The following is a 14,932-nucleotide window of genomic DNA, read 5'->3' on the forward strand; positions in this document are numbered from 1 at the left end:
ACCAGTGGATGGGACTACAGTCTCCACTGGTATACCCCAGGGATGGGGGCCAGTTGGCCCAGATCCCCAACAACATGATGGACTGAGCCCAGTCACCCTGTCTTCTCTCCAGCAGTTGAAAGGACTCCAGGGAGAAGGGCCAGTCCAGGCCTCTCCCCAGCGGCAGGCAGGTTCTCTGAGAGAGACAGAGGTTGGCAGGGTGAGTAATGCTCTGTTTGGAGCAATTTATTTGGGGTACTGTATGGATACCAGCATTGGAGGACTGGATCTACTGACTGACTTCGGAGTCAACCCATCTGGGGTCTCCTCCTGTGTCAGTCTCCCACCGAAAGGGGAGAGATGTAACAGGATGACCCTTGACACCCAGAGACTTTTGAGGGATGGGGGATACTCCTGTTCCAGCGGCCCTAAGAACTCTTGGGTCTAAGTTCACCCTGTGCCCCTTTTGGGCATAGGGTGGCTAAGAAATCATAATTCATGTATTACATGAGATGGGACATTAATAATAATTCATGTTTGCAGGATGTCTTGAGATATCACAAGTTGTTGGCTTATTCGATGTGGGGACACATTCTTTTGAAAGGTGTTAATTGCATCTACTCCTAGACATTTCATTGTCCATTGTGTAAAGGTGTTAATCCAGATCTGCTCCCAGACCTCTAATTATGTATGCTAAATACTGTTTTGCGTGTGGAATGGAATTTGTCAACCTGTCTGTCGGAGACAGAACGTCTGCCTAACGATGTGGATTGAAGGGAACTCATTGTGTGATGATATTTTGTGTGAATTCTATGGATAATAGATGTGACTTGTCAAGCTATATGCGGAGCCAGGCTGTCTGGATAATGCATTCTGTTACAATTAGTAATTAGCTCAAAGAATGTGATTGAAGCCCCCCAAGGTGTGATGTGTGGGTGGGGAGTTGATTGTTCCTTTAATGCCTTGTACTGTATATAAGACTGAAAGTTACCATTAAAAGTTGTCTTCATTTTGAAACCAGTACCAGAGCTGTGTGAGTCTCGATTATTCTGGCAAATGTGATGGATCGGGTCCTGTTGGTTGGAGTGTCGATAAGCTGTCGTGGGTTGATGGAAGGTCGTAAATGGTGATGACCATTACAGTCATTTACACAGTAACCAGTGCATTTTTATAGCACTGATCGCCAGGGGAGGGCTGGCAGCCTTAGGCCTGGGGGGCAAGTCCAGTCAAGTGGCCCATAGAGCGTGGAGAAGTGATGGATCGAGGAAAACAGTCTAAGATTTTTAATGATCACAAGAATCCGCACAGAGCCTCCCCTTACATCAGAGTCCGCACAGAGGCTCCCCTTACATCAGAGTCCACACAGAGGCACCCCTTACATCAAAATCTGAACAAAGGCTCCCCTTACATCAGAGTCCACACAGAGGCCCCCGTTACATCAGAGTCTGCACAGAGGCCCCCCTTACATCAGAGTACGCACAGAGACCCCCCTTACATCAGAGTCCACACAGAGGCCCCCCTTACATCAGAGTCTGCACAGAGGCCCCCCTTACATCAGAGTCCGCACAGAGGCCCCCCTTACATCAGAGTCCGCACAGAGCCTCCCCTTACATCAGAGTCCACACAGAGGCCCCCGTTACATCAGAGTCTGCACAGAGGCCCCCCTTACATCAGAGTACGCACAGAGACCCCCCTTACATCAGAGTCCACACAGAGGCCCCCCTTACATCAGAGTCTGCACAGAGGCCCCCCTTACATCAGAGTCCGCACAGAGGCCCCCCTTACATCAGAGTCCGCACAGAGCCTCCCCTTACATCAGAGTTCGCACAGAGGCCCCCCTTACATCAGAGTCTGCACAGAGCCTCCCCTTACATCAGAGGCCCCCCTTACATCAGAGTCTGCACAGAGGCCCCCCTTACATCAGAGTCCGCACAGAGACTCCACTTCCATCAGAGTCCGCACAAAGGCCCCCCTTACCTCAGAGTCCACACAGAGGCCCCCCTTACCTCAGAGTCCACACAGAGGCCCCCCTTACCTTAGAGTCCGCACAGAGGCCCCCCTTATATCAGAGTCCGCACAGACCCCATATACAAAAGAGTCCACAGTGAGGCCCCCGCTACATCAGAGTCTGCACAGACCCCATATACATCAGATCTGATGTAAGGGGTGTTCTGGGAAACTTGATTTATGGGTGCATGCTGTGGACTATTGTGTAAAGAGTCTCTGCTCACCAAAGCCTGCCCCCCCTCCCCTTTAACAAAGTCCACAGAGCACCCCTTTTGTACACTGGGAGGCAGGAGAGACTAGAGAGGGTGAGCTTACCAGGATGGAGGCTGAGGCGCAGGCAGGCTGTCTGATGCTTTTTTGGGTTCAAACTTCCTGTCCAGTGCCCACACATGCCCGGGGAGTGTGGGCGGGGCAGACTCAGAAGGAGGAGGAGCAGATGAGCTCTATCTCTCCTTGTGTCTGTGCAGAGAGAGAAGGGGATGTCAGCGCTGGTGTGCGCTGAGGCTGAGCTATGTGTGAGACGAGACATAGCTCAGCCCTGCAGCCATCTACCTCGGGGGTGACACAGGCACAGTGGGAGGTGAGCAGCGGCCCTGACCTGTGTTACCAGAGCTCCAGCAGGCACATTCCTGCTCTGCAAAAACACCATTTGGTAGTGGCGGCCGGTGGCTGTGCATAGTGTCACCAGCCCGGGGGGGGGGGGGGGGGATTTTCACCCTGCCCCCCCTGCCAGCCCTCCCCTGCAGATCGCTGTATAAATGACAATGGTCCCAAAATAGCGTCCAAACATGCCAAATGACGTGACTGTGGAGCGATGCCCCATCTTTAGTTTTTTTTTTCCCCAGTTGCAGACCAAGGAGAGCGGACTGGTGCGCCCGATCCGGAACGCTCGCTCCTTCACAAACAATGTCTAAGCAGCAACATGAAAGGCCCCTTCCATCCGACAGCCCTCCTTTTCCATCTGACAGCCCTCCTTTTCCATCAGACAGCCCTCCTTTTCCATCTGACAGCCCTCCTTTTCCATCAGACAGCCCTCCTTTTCCATCTGACAGCCCTCCTTTTCCATCAGACAGCCCTCCTTTTCCATCAGACAGCCCTCCTTTTCCATCAGACAGCCCTCCTTTTCCATCAGACAGCCCTCCTTTTCCATCAGACAGCCCTCCTTTTCCATCAGACAGCCCTCCTTTTCCATCTGACAGCCCTCCTTTTCCATCTGACAGCCCTCCTTTTGAAAATTCCTTCGTCGTCCATTTTTTTTGAAAAGTTTGAGAATATTTTTTTTCCATTTGGTTCACCTTTTGAGTTTGTATCCTAGTGGATATGATCAATGTCTTCCTCCCGCTCTTCCTTCATTGAGAGATTCTGTTTCATCTGCCGAGGAAACCGAAGGCGGACTGACAACTAGCCGGCATCAATTCAAAAGCTCCCCCCCCCCCCCATCTTCTGAAGAGACATGGTTGATGAGAATCCACCTTCATTATCAATAATCTATAGACCGACACACACAACACAACCCGGAGAATTGTAAATAATCATGTTTGGGTTTTTGCTTGTTCTTTACGTTTTATTTGAAGGCCCCGGAGCCGGCTGACTCAGTCTATAGCTTGTAAAAATCCATTAGACATCAGAGAGGACAATAAAAGCTGCAGGGTTCCATTCCATGCCGTCAATGGCGTCACCGGCGTACAAAGACACCAATACTGCTGGTAATTAGTCGCTGAGGGGTTTTTTTTTCCATTATAAAAGGCATTGCGATGCTGAAGGGTCAACGCGGGTTCTGTGTCACGCGTTTTGGCGCAAAGAGTTCTTAACCACTTCCATACCGGGGGGGGGGGTGGGAGGGCACATATACACCTTCCTGCTCAGGCCAATTTTCAGCTTTCAGCGCTGTCGCACTTTGAATGACAATTGTGCGGTCGTGCTACACTGTACCCAAACTAAAAAAAAAACGTAGTAAGCGTTTACTGATTGGTTTGCACAAAAGTTATAGCGTCTACAGTATAGGGGATAGTTTTATGTCATTTTTATTAATAAAGCTTTCTTTAAATGGTATTTGATCACCCCTGCGGTTTTTATTGTTTTTGCGCTATAAACAAAAAAAGCGACAAAAAAAAATAATATTTTTTACTTTTTGCTATAGCAAATATCCAAATTTCTAAAAATAAAATAAAAAACATTCCCTCAGTTTTGTCCGATACGTATTCTTCTACCTATTTTTGGTAAACCAAAAAATCGCAATAAGCGTTTATTGATCGGTTTGCGCAAAAGTTATAGCGTCTACAAAATAGGGTGTTGATTTATGGCATTTTAATTATTATAATTTTTTTTTTTTTTTTACTAGTAATGGCGCCGATCAGCGATTTTTATCGTGACTGCGACATTATGGCGGAACACATGGGACACTTTTGACGCTATTTTGGGACCGTTGTCATTTATACAGGGATCAGTGCTATAAAAATGCACTGGTTACTGTAAAAATGACACTTTCAGTGAAGGGGCTAACCACTAGGGGGCGCTGAATGGGTTAAGTGTGTCCTAGGGAGTGATTCTAACTGCTAGGGGGCGTGGCTTGCCGTGCCACGTCCCTGATCGCTGCTCCCGATGACAGGGAACAGACGATAAGTGTCCTGTCACTAGGAAGAACGGGAAGATGTTGTGTTTACACTGACATCTCCCCATTCTTTAGCTCTGTGACCCGATCGCGGGACAACCGGCGGACGTCCAGTCCGCAGGTCCCGCGGGCACGGCCACGGAGCACTCGACAGGGTCGCGAGCGCGCCCACACGGCCGGCAAATTAAAGGGGACGTGTATACACGCCCATTTGCCCAGCCGTGCCATTCTAACGACGTAAAAGTGCGTCCGGCGGTCGGCAAGCGGTTAAAGATATAACTTATAAGTTCCTGTTTGCCGTCTTTCCCCCCCAGAATCTCTCCATCTAAATGGAGATTGGAGTCTCCGTCTTTTGTGCTACAGAGAAATCGTCGGGGCAATTGAATTACGGATTTGGGATCGGGGCTGTGTGAAGATTTGTAATAATGTCCGGCGTGCGCGGCGGCGGCGGCGGCGGGGTGATCCTATTAATAGAATAAAACACTTGCCATATATTTTCTTTAACTTGGTAAAAGTAATTTCCTTAAATCGAAGTCCATTTAATTCGAAGATTAAGAACTCAAAAGTGATTTAGTGCTTCACTTGTAATCAAGTCCAGTGACCTTGTTTTACCTCCAGTGGCGAGATCTCTCTGCCTTTTGGAAGCGGCCGTCTGCTTTGGGGTCTTCACATTCCTGTTATATTCTTCATCGTAAAAAAAAAAATTAAAAACTAAAAAAAAAAAAAAAAAAAAATTACTTTTGCCTTTTGTTATAAATTTAACCGGTTCCCGACTGGCTCACGCAGATATACTGCAGCAGAATGGCTCTCCTGGGCGAAATCCCGTAGTATAGATACCAGTGGCGGTTCGTCCATAGAGGGCGCTGGAGCGCCGCCCCCTCTGGCTCCGCACCGCCACTGAGTCTAATAACATACATTCATTGCATTGCACGAATGTATGTTATTGTCGCCGCTGCCGCTGATCTATTCAGAGATGGCCGGAACTTGAGTGCCGACCACCTGAATAACGGCAGCTGGTTGGCTGTGCGGAAGTGCCTATCAGAGCCAGCGGGTACAGCCCTCGGCTCCCGGATGTCTTATCCTCGGAACGTACGGGGGGTGCGTTCCTTAGATAAGACTGACGACCGTCTCAGCCAATCAGGTTCCCCGATTCTGGTTATCGGTAACCTGATTGGCTGAAGCATCACCAAGGCGAGAGAAGACATTGAGGGACGTGGAAGGAGTAAGGTAAGTGCATTTTACTGGGCACAGCGGCGACAATGGGCACAGTGGCATCAATGGGCACAGTGGCATCAATGGGCACAGTGGTGACAAAGGGCACAGTGGCATCAATGGGCACAGCGGTGACAATGGGCACAGTGGCAATAATTAAAGGGAACAGTGACATGCACAGTGGCAACAATGGGCACAGTGGCGACAATTAAAGGACACAGTGGTGACAATTGGTACAGTGGCGACAATTGGTACAGTGGCGTAAATTGAGGGGCACAGTGGCTGCGTTTGATGGCATGGCACAGTGGTGACAATTGATGGCACAGTGGCTGCGTTTGATGGCATGGCACAGTGGCTGTGTTTGATGGCACAGTGGTGACAATTGATGGCACAGTGGCTGCATTTGATCGGCACAGTGAGGCTGCAATTTTTTTCTTTTTTTTCGTTGTTGATGTAAGAGACTTACGCCTGTCGGATCTAATGGATATCTATGCGTAACTGATTCTAAGAATCAGGCGCATAGATACGACGGCCCAGATTAGGACTTACGACGGGGTACATGGCGCTGCGCCGTCGTAAGTCCTTTAAGAATCTGGGCCTCAAACCTTTGCACAAACCAATCAAACGCTTATTGCGATTTTATTGTTTACCAAAAATATGTAGAAGAATACGTATCGGCCTAAAGTGAGAAAAAATAATGGCCCAGATTCAGGTAGATCCGCGCAATATTTGCGTGGGCAAAGGGCAACGATTTTTGCTCTGCGCCCATGCAAATATTTTGATTTGCCCGCGATTCACGGAGCAGTAGCTCCGTAAATTGCGCGGGCGCTATGCTAAGTAGCTCGGCGTAAGGGCGCCTAATGTAAATGATCCCGCCGGGGGCGGGAATCATTTAAATTAGGCGCGCTCCCGCGCCGAGCGAACAGCGCATGCTCCGTCGGGAAACTTTCCCGACGTGCATTGCGGCAAATGACGTCGCAAGGACGTCATTTGCTTCTAAGTGAACGTGAATGGCGTCCAGCGCCATTCACAAATCACTTACGTAAACGACGTGAAATTTAAACGTCGCGAGCGGGAGGCGCAGCTATACTTTAGCATTGGCTGCTCCTACTATTAGCAGGAGCAGAATTACGCTAAAGTCGCCGTACGGAAACTCCGTACCTTGCGTGCGCAGGGCCCGCGCAACTTTTGTGAATCGGTGGTAGTATGCAATTTGCATACTATACGCCGATCACAATGGCCGCGCCCCCTAGCGGCCAACGCAAGAATGCAGCCTGAGATATGAAGGCATAAGGAGGCTTATGTCTGTCACATCCTAGGCTGCAGTCCGCGTAGCGATGTTCCTGAATCAGGGGCATTCGCTACGCGGGAGCAAAACAGCTATTGCGCCGCGCAACCTATGGTTGCGCGGCGCAATAGCTTCTTGAATCTGGGCCAGGGTTTATATATATTTTTGGGGATTATTATTATAGCAAAAAGTTAAAAATATAGTTTTTTTTTTCAAAATTGTTGCTCTATTTTTGTTTATAGAGCAAAAAATAAAAACCGCAGAGGCGATCACATAGCACCAAAAGAAAGCTTTATTTGTGTGAAAAAAAGGACGTCGATTTTGTTTGGGAGCCACGTCGCACGACCGCGCAATTGTCAGTTAAAGCGACGCAGCGCCGAATCGCAAAAAAAATATCCTGTTCATTGGGCGGCCAAATCCTCCGGGGCTGAAGCGGTTAATGTATATATTAACCATTCACTAAAACATCTCCAAACCAACTACAGTAAAACCTTGGTTTGAGAGTAACTTGGTTTGAGAGCGTTTTGCAAGACAAGCAAAAATGTTTTAATACATTTTGCCTTGATATACAAGCGATGTCTTGATATAAGAGTAGCGTCATGTCACAACTGAGTGTAAAAGAGAAGAGAGGAGCCTCCAAGTGTAGCAATATGGTTACATTTAACCACTTAAGACCCGGACCATTATGCAGGTAAAGGACCTGGCCAGTTTTTGCGATTCGGCACTGCGTCGCTTTAACTGACAATTGCGCGGTCGTGCGATGTGGCTTCCAAACAAAATTGGCGTCCTTTTCTCCCCACAAATATAGATTTCTTTTGGTGGTATTTTATCACCTCTGCGGTTTTTATTTTTTGCGCTATAAACAAAAATAGAGCGACAATTTTGAAAAAGAAAGCAATATTTTTTACTTTTTGCTATAATAAATATCCCCAAAAAATATATATTAAAAAAAATAAATACTCAGTTTAGTCCGATACGTATTCTTCTACATATTTTTGGTAAAAAAAATTGCAATAAGCGTTTATTGATTGGTTTGCGCAACATTTATAGCGTTTACAAAATAGGGGATAGTTTTTTGGAATTTGTATTAATAATTTTCTTTTTACTAGTAATGGCGGCGATCAGCGTTGGCTGTAACAACTAGCTTTTTTATGGTATGTCATTGTGTACATATAATTATCTTCAGGCAGAATACTACGTGTTGCTTGGCCATAACATAATATTGCATTGTGTAAATATCGTGTCCTGCTGTAATTGGCTGACCCGAGGGGGGGGGGGGGGTTCCTAATGATAAATGTATAAATATGCTATGCAACCAATAAACCATGGTAGTCAAGATTCACCACCGTAACCCTGTGTGGCTCTTGATTATCTGATGCGCATGAAAGGTTCTTCCACACACCCAATAGTCTAACCCGAGTCCAGAGGAACAACACCAACCTTACAATTGTCATTTTCACAGCGAAAAGTGCTATAAAAATGCACAGATTACTGTGAAAATGACAATTGCAGTGAAGGGGTTAACCACTAGGGGGCACTGAAGGGGTTATGTGTGACCTTTTTTGTGTTTCTAACTGTAGGGGGGCGGAACTGGATGTGTGACGTCAGTGATCGTTGTAACGGGAGTCCCTTTTGGGCATAGGATGACTGAGAACTGATATCTCGGATTACATGAGATGGGACATTAATGACAATTCAGGTATTGCAGGAGATCTTGGAATATTACAGGTTGTTTATTCTGACCACAACAGGTCAATAGAGTGTCTCATTCAATGTGTAACGTAGACTGTTGAGATGCTAATTAAGTCCACCTGGCTGTGGTGATGGGGCTTACTGTGATTGCATTCTGTTGTCCATTGTGCTAATTAGGTCTGCTCCTAAGATATTTCATTGTGTATGCTAATGACACTGTTTTGTGTGAAAAGACTATTGATAATAGATGTGGAATGTGACTTGTCAGCTGTAGTAATTAACTCCTCTAGATGCAGTGCCCGAATGTCTGTCTGGGATGTGGATTGAGGGGGAACTCATTAAGCACCCATTGTGTGATGTTTTGGGTGGAGAGTTTCACTGTCCCTGTGACTACTGTAGCATGCTTGTAACTGTATATAACAAGGCTGAGTTACCATTAAAGCATTCATTCATTTGAACCAGAGACAGAGCGTGTGTCTCGTCCTTCTGGGGAATGGAATGGGTCCTGTCTGCTGGATTGTGGATTGTTGATTAAGCTGTCGTGGTTGGTGGAATGGAAGATCGTAAACGGCGTTAACCCCTGACCGTTACAATCGTCTTTCCCTATATCAGGGAACAGACGATCAGTGACCCTGCCACTGTAAAGAACGGGGAAGCTGTGTTTACACTCACCTCTCCCCGTTCTTCAGCTCCTGTGACCGATCGCGGGACACCGGCGGCGATCGGGTCCCGCGGGCGTGGTCACAGAGCTTCAGACCGGGTCGTGGGCTGGCGCGACCCACGGCTGGGCTCTTAAAGGCGACGTACCTGTACATGCCTGTGCCCAGCCGTGCCATTCTGCCAACGGATATCGTCGTTAGGCGGTCCTTAAGTGGTTAATGAAGGGACAACATTTAGCAACTTATTGCTACACTTAGAGGCGCCTCTCTTCTCTTTTATACCCTGTAAAAAAAATGCTTTGATATACAAGCGCTTTGGATTACAAGCATGTTTCTGGAACATGGGGGGCTCTCAGGCCCCCCTGTGCTCATCAACCCCTGTACTCTCCGGCCCCCCTAATGCTCTCAAGCCCCTCCCAGTTCTCTCAGGCCCCCCTGTGCTCATCAACCCCTGTACTCTCCGGCCCCCCTAATGCTCTCAAGCCCCTCCCAGTTCTCTCAGGCCCCCCTGTGCTCATCAACCCCTGTACTCTCCGGCCCCCCTAATGCTCTCAAGCCCCTCCCAGTTCTCTCAGGCCCCCCTGTGCTCATCAACCCCTGTACTCTCCGGCCCCCCTAATGCTCTCAAGCCCCTCCCAGTTCTCTCAGGCCCCCCTGTGCTCATCAGCTCCCCTTTACTGTCTGGCCTCCCAGGGCTCTACTACCTCTTTAGATGTACGGAGCAGGAATAACGCGCGCTGTCGGCTCATTGCGTGCAGCAGAATTGTGTACATTTTAGGGGGGAATTTCTACAAACAACTGAGAAAGAAAAGAAACAAAATGTCAGATGAATGTGATTGGCTCTCCGCCGGTGTTGTAAATGGAGATCACTTAGCAGAATTGCAGTGCGGAGATTTTCCTGTAAATGGAAATGTTGGTGATATTTCGGAGAGAGCCGGTAATGAACTCAGCATGCCGATCACTACAATACACGATCGGCATCCCCCTAATCGGGACAAATGTTACATTGTGTTCGCACTTTACCGTTAGCAGAATGTTTCCGGAGTAATTGAAGAAAAGTATTTATTTTTTCAGCGTTTCCCCCGAATAATAATCATACGGAATAATGTCTGATATCAAAGCCGACTCAAGAAAAGAAAGTCTAATATTTATCCAACAAAAAACATTTCTGTGCAAATAAACAAGCGATGGAATCCAAACACGGCAACGAAGGTCCTTTCTAAACGCAGAGATTTTCGTTTCAACCGGACCGGCTCCTTTAACCACTTCCTTACCGGGCACCTAAACCCCCCTCCTGCCCAGACCAATTCTCAGCTTTCAGCGCTGACGCACTTTGAATGACAATTACGCGGTCATGCAACGCTGTACATATAGGAGATTTTTTTCATTTTTTCCCCACAAATAGAACTTTCTTTTGGTGGGATTTGATCACCTCTGCGGTTTTTATTTTTTGCAAAACAAACAAAAAAACATGGAAAGTTTTAAAGAAAAAAAAAACATGTTTCATAGTTTGTTATAAAATTTTGCAAACAGGTAATTTTTCTCCTTCATTGGTATGCGCTGATGAGGCGGCACAGGTGGGTACTGTTAGGCAAAGATAAGGTGGCACTGATGGGCACAGATAAGGCGGCACTGATGGGCACAGATAAGGCGGCACTGATAGGCACAGATAAGGCAGCACTGATGGCCACTGATGGGCGGCACTGATGGGGGGTACTGATGGCACTGATAGGTGACACTGATGAGTGGCGCTGGTAGGTGACACTGATGGGTGGCACTGTGGGCACTGATGGGTGGCACTGATGGCAATGATGGGCACTGGTAGGTGACACTGATGAGCACTGGTAGTGGACACTAATGGGTGGCACTGGTAGGTGACACTGATGGGTGGCACTGTGGGCTCTGATGGGTGGCACTGATGGGGGGCAATGATGGCACTGGTAGGTGGCACTGATGGGCACTGGTAGGTGACACTGATGGGTGGCACTGATGGCAATGATGGGCACTGGTAGGTGACACTGATGAGCACTGGTAGTGGACACTAATGGGTGGCACTGGTAGGTGACACTGATGGGTGGCACTGTGGGCTCTGATGGGTGGCACTGATGGGGGGCAATGATGGCACTGGTAGGTGGCACTGATGGGCACTGGTAGGTGACACTGATGAGCACTGGTAGTGGACACTAATGGGTGGCACTGGTAGGTGACACTGATGGGTGGCACTGTGGGTTTTGATGGGTGGCACTGTGGGAACTGATGGGTGCACACTGTGGACACTGATGGGTGGCACTGATGGGGGGTGAAAATGGCACTGATAGGTGGCACTTATGGGCATTGGTAGGTGACACTGATGAGCACTGGTAGTGGACACTAATGGGTGGCACTGGTAGGTGACACTGATGGGTGTCACTGTGGGCACTGATTTGTGGCACTGGTAGGTGACACTGATGGGTGGCACTGTGGGCTCTGATGGGTGGCACTGTGGGCACTGGTAGGTGACACTGATGAGCACTGGTAGTGGACACTAATGGGTGGCACTGTGGGCTCTGATGGGTGGCACTGTGGGCACTGATGGGTGGCACTGTGGGTTCTGATGAGTGGCACTGTGGGGTCTGATAGACAACACTGTATTTCACTGGCAGAAGGCACCGATGAGCATCTGTCCTGCTCTCCTTCATCGGGACCGATGTCCAGCTAACAGCCGCCGGTGATCGGCTTTTTTGCGCAAGAAGAAAAAATAGCAGATTACCGGCTCTGTTTACATCACATGATCAGCCGTCATTGGCTGACAGCCGATCACGTGGTAAGGGGGTCGGGATCGTCTCATTGACTCGCTGATCACAGAGCGCACCCTCCCGGGGGCACGCAGGCCGCTCGAGCACGGGAGGACACCCAGGGACGCCCTCCCAGCAATTCAGGTCCGCGCTGCGCCCGTCTTTTCGGCTATAGCGTGGATCGGAAGCGGTTAAAACCAAATTCCAGGTATGGCATTTTTATTACCTAGTTACGGTGCCTTGAAAAAGTATTCATACCCCTTGAAATCTCCCCACATTCTCTCATGTTTCACCCAACAACGTAAATGTAATTTATTGGGATTTTATGTGAGAGACACAAAGTGTGAAGTGGAAGGAAAATGATAAATGATACAAATAAATATGTGAGAAGTGTGTGGGGGGGAGGGGCATTTGTATTCAGCCCCCTTTACTCTGATACCCCTAACTAAAATCTAGTGGAACCAATTGCAGTGGCGGCTGGTGCTCAAAATCTTTGGGGTGCAAACAGATTGAAAAAAAAAAAAACATCAATTGCAGCCTCACTGTGCCATCAAATGCTGGGGGGACACTGGAGCCGAGCAGCGCCGAACGGCGCCGTTCGGACAGACTCAGAAATACAAGTAGGTAGATTCACAAAGAGTTAGGCCGGCTTATCAGCAGATAAGTCGGCCTAACTCAGAATCTGCGCCGACTTATGTTAAGTGTATTCTCAAACAGAGATACGTTTAAACATATCTAAGATACGACGGCTTGCGCCGTCCTATCTTAGATTGCAATTTTTCGGATGGCCACTAGGTGGCGCTTCCATTGCGGCCGGCGTAGAATATGTAAATGAGTTTGTACGCCGATTCACGAGTGTATGCCCGGCCGCCGCAGTCGCTTTACGCCGTTTCCGTAAGGCCTTAGGCGGCCTAAAGTTATTCCACCTATTAGGTGGAATAACAATGTTAAAGTATGGCCGCTGTTCCCGCCGCGAGGCTCGAATTTTTTATGTCGTTTGCGTAAGTTGTCCGCGAATCGGGAGTTACGTCGTTTACGTCCGCGTCGAAATCAATAGGCCCGTACGGCGTACTCAGCCGCAATGCGCACTGGGAAATATAGGCGCCCGGCGCATGCGCAGTAGCAAAAAACGTCAAAAACGTGAGGTCAAGCCTCATTTCCATACAACACGCCCCCCTCCAACCCATTTGAATTAAGCGCCCTTACGCCCGCCGCGTTTACACTTCGCCGCCATAAGTAAGGAGGTAAGTGCCTTGAGAATCATGTACTTGCCTCTCTTACTTAACGCGGCGTAGTGTAAACACGCTAGTCTACGCCGCCGCAAATTAGCGCGCCCCTACCTGAATCTACCCATAAGTTCCTGAGCCTTTCCAAGGCTGTCCTCGGGCCTTTCCGGCTGTTTCCGAGGCTCTCTGGCGCCCCCCCTCCGCCTCTGGCCGCATACGGTATTGCATGCCATAGAAGTTAATGTGGAACAAATTATTTTCATTTCCATTGACTTCTATGGGTAAAGTCACTTTGATATGCGAGTGGTTTGGATTACGAGCGTTCTCCTGGAACGGATTATCCTCGTACTCTGAGGTTCCACTGTATGTTGATTTTAGTTTGGGCACTGATGGGGTTAAGCAGGAGCTGAAAAGACAAAAATAAACTCTGGGCTGGATTCAGGTAGTTTTGCGCATTTTTTACGGAGGCGCAGGGCAACGTTTTTGCCCTGCGCCCCCGCAAATCTACTGCGCTGCCCTTGATTCACGGAGCAGTAGCTCCGTAAATTGCGTGGGCGCTCCGGCAAAATGCCCGGCGTAAGCGCGCGCAATTTAAATGATCCCGTAGGGGGCGGGAATCATTTAAATTAGGCACGTTCCCGCGCCGAGCGTAGAGCGCATGCTCCGTTGGGAAACTTTCCCGACGTGCATTGCGGCAAATGACGTCGCAAGGACGTCATTTGCTTCAAAGTGAACGTGAATGGTGTCCAGCGCCATTCACGATTCACTTACGCAAACTACGTAAATTTCAAATTTCGCGACGCGGGAACGACGGGTATAGGTAACATTGGCTGCCCTTGCTGATAGCAGGGGCAGCCTTACGCAAAAAACACCGTACGGAAACGACGTAAATTGTGTACGCAGGGCTCGCGTAACGTTGTGAATCGGCGTTAGTATGCAATTTGCATACTATACGCTGAGCACAACGGGAACGCCACCTAACGGTCATCGCAAGAATGCAGCCTAAGATATGCGGGCATAAGAGCCTTATGCCGCGCATATCTTAGGCTGCAGTCGGCGTAACGAGGTTCCTGAATCAGGAGCACTCGTTACGCCGGGGCAAGTAAGCAATTGTGCTGTGTAACTATGGTTACGCAGGCGCAATTGCTTCTTGAATCCAGGCCTCTCTCTTCTCTTCAACGAAGTCTCCGAGCTGTTCTGATCCTCCGAGTCCGGCGGACACCTTCATATTGGGAAGTTCACAGATGAGTGACATCGATACTTTGTATTCTCATAACAGCTCATGAGAGTTTTGCTGCAGCCCCTCGTTCCCGGAGCCGGACGGGCGGACGGTGGGCGATGTTCTGCTGAGAGGGAAGCCAAAGTAATGAAATTATTATGATTATAATCCGGAGAGCCGATCTCAGCCGCCGCTCGGCACACACACCTGGAAAAGGAAAGCGTCGCTCTCCGGAAATGTGAACTGGGTTGGAAATTACCAGGGA

The sequence above is a fragment of the Rana temporaria genome, chromosome 4, assembly GCF_905171775.1.
Source record: "Rana temporaria chromosome 4, aRanTem1.1, whole genome shotgun sequence".
Lineage (NCBI taxonomy): Eukaryota > Metazoa > Chordata > Amphibia > Anura > Ranidae > Rana > Rana temporaria.